The 2,812-nt window shown below is 41.5% G+C and overlaps 1 pseudogene; it reads left to right on the top strand.

Moving 5' to 3' along the window:
* The first annotated feature begins 236 nt into the window (after nucleotides 1–236).
* LOC109003385 lies at nucleotides 237–2,210 on the top strand (annotated as a pseudogene).
* The last annotated feature ends 602 nt before the right edge of the window (nucleotides 2,211–2,812 follow it).

The raw sequence follows: 2,812 nt of genomic DNA, 5'->3' as shown, positions 1-2,812 counted from the left end.
GGCTAGCCAGGAAGCTGCATAAAGTCTTTCCTTCTATATTTTATTTTGAATGAAACTCCACCAGATATAATTACTGCATACTGGTGGTTGAAACTTGAGCATCGTTGAAATATTAACTCTATAAGTTCAGATGCAACTTCCACACATTCATGCCTCTCCAACTTGTTCGTACTCTCTCTCTCTCCCCACCTTTCATGCCGTAGCCTCAGCTCCTCCTATCTTAGGACATAGTAATCATGTTACCTCTTTTCTTCTTCCTTCTGCTGCTTCCCAGTACTGTTTATTCAGTCTATTTCCAAATAACTAGATTTGATCCCAGTTCCACCGACATACTATGTATGGGTGATGCTGTACCTTCTGTTGGAGCCATTGAAATGAACGTTGTTGATTTCTACCGAATTGGTTGGGTCGTCTATGCTAGGAATTGAAGGTGCCGCTCTGGGACTCTGAAACGAGAAAGCTCACTGATTTTACTACACATTACTCGTTCACTATCGACACTCAAGGTCGTCCCTATTATGGCGATGGACTAGCATTCTTCCTGGCTCCTGTTGGCTTTGATAAACCACCAAATTCAGCAGGTGGATTTCTAGGCCTATTCAACACCACGACCAAATTTTCACATCGAAACAAAATTGTTCTTGTTGAGTTCGATTCAGCTGTGAACTCTGTGTGGGATCCTGAAGTTGAGCATGTGGGTATTAGCATCAACTCCCTCGCTTCTTCTAATTATACTGCTTGGAATGCTAGCTTGCATAGTGGAGATACTGCTGATGTAAGGATTACGTATACTGCTTCTACGAAGAAGTTGAGTGTCTCCTGGAAATACCGAACAACCTCTAATGCTGAGGAGAATACCAGTCTTTCTTATGAAATTGATCTCATGGATGTTCTTCCTGAGTGGGTCACAGTTGGATTTTCAGCTGCTACAGGCACGGGTGTAGAACGACATACACTTCAATCGTGGGAATTCAATTCAACTTTAGACATAGCGGAACCAAATGGAAAGAATGCTAGAAAAAAGACAATACTGGTCAGTATAACGATATCAGTTGGCATTCTGATAGCTGGGGCATCATTAACAATTGTAATACTGTGGAAATGGAAGGGAAAGAAAAAGAAAACTCCAGAGACGACGAACTTCACATCAATTAATGATGACCTTGAGAGAGGGGCAGGACCAAGAAGGTTTTCCTATGGAGATCTTGCTTCAGCCACCAACAACTTTTCAAATGAAAGGAAGTTGGGTGAAGGAGGGTTTGGTGCTGTTTACAAGGGGTACTTGATTGAATTGGACATCGCAGTTGCTGTTAAGAAAATTTCGCGGGGGTCTAAACAGGGAAGAAAAGAATACTTAACTGAGGTGAAGATCATTAGCCGACTGAGGCACAAGAACCTGGTTCAACTCGTAGGATGGTGCCATGACAGAGGTAAGTTCCTACTTGTCTACGAGTTTATGCCTAATGGTAGCCTTGATGCTCACCTCTTTGGTAAGAGGAATCCTCTCACTTGGGCACTGAGACACAAGATAGTTACTGGGTTGGCATCTGCATTACTCTATCTTCATGAAGAGTGGGAGCAATGTGTAATACACCGGGATATCAAATCAAGCAATGTCATGCTTGATTCTAGTTTCAATGTGAAGCTTGGAGACTTTGGATTAGCACGGCTCATGGACCATGACCTGGGTCCTCAGACAACTGGGTTGGCTGGTACTTTAGGCTACATGGCTCCCGAATACGTAACCACTGGTAGGGCTAGCAAAGAGTCAGATGTATATAGCTACGGGGTGGTTGCCTTAGAAATTGCTACTGGGAGAAAGCCAGTTGATCTCCCAGATCATAAGGATTCTGCAATGGGATTGGTAGAGTGGGTTTGGAATCTTTATGGAAGCGGAAGGCTTCATATGGCTATTGATGAGAGAATGAATATGGATTTCGACCTGAAACAGATAGAGTGTTTAATGATTGTAGGACTATGGTGTACTTACCCAGATCGAAGTTTAAGGCCATCAATAAGACAGGCAATTAAGGTTCTTAATTTTGAGGCAACAATGCCAAATCTTCCTATGATGATGCCTGTTCCTTTGTATCACATACCAACCCCGTTGGTCAGCTCTGGTGAACCTTTGATAACTACAAGCCTTGCGCATGGTCGTTGAACATGTGAACCAATATTTACTTTGTAAAACTACTCATACAAATTAAGATCATCATCACCGGCACTTTCTTCCCTCTCTAGTTTCTCTTATTGTTGCCTTATCAACTTCAACAGCAAAAAGTGATCTCTTTGCCGCTTTGTGTTACCCGCTTAATGTGTGTCTAGCAGTCTGCAACCGTTGATAAGAACATTCTGGCCGGGCGTGTTTGGATTTAATTCCTCGGATGCAAGATAAGAGGATCATTTTGGTCTTAATTTCTTTGGCTATAGTGTGAGTGTAGAGTTTGTGTGCAAGTTCATAATTTATTGAATTTGTGAGCTTGATTATCTTGTTGATCAGTCATATAACATGTTTTGTATTTTTAGGAGAATCAAAAGTTGATGTATATATTGTACTACAGATCACAATCATGAGCTGTTGCATTTCTTTGTTTCTTTTTTTTTTATAAGGAAAACTTACTTCATTGATCATAAAACACAGCTTACAAAACGAGAATCAACCCAAAGGATATTAGAGATTACATCAGGGTATGAACCCACCATAAACTACTTTCCTTAACACTAGGACCAAACTTGGCTAGTGCATGTGCTGCTCCATTGCAGCTTCTGTTAGCATACTGAACTTCACAAGAGATGAAGCGTGCCATCATCT

Source organism: Juglans regia, chromosome 11 (genome assembly GCF_001411555.2).
Source record: "Juglans regia cultivar Chandler chromosome 11, Walnut 2.0, whole genome shotgun sequence".
In the NCBI taxonomy this organism is placed as follows: Eukaryota; Viridiplantae; Streptophyta; class Magnoliopsida; order Fagales; family Juglandaceae; genus Juglans; species Juglans regia.
Note: the sequence above shows the minus strand (reverse complement) of the source record. Positions and strands in the feature narration are given on the sequence as shown.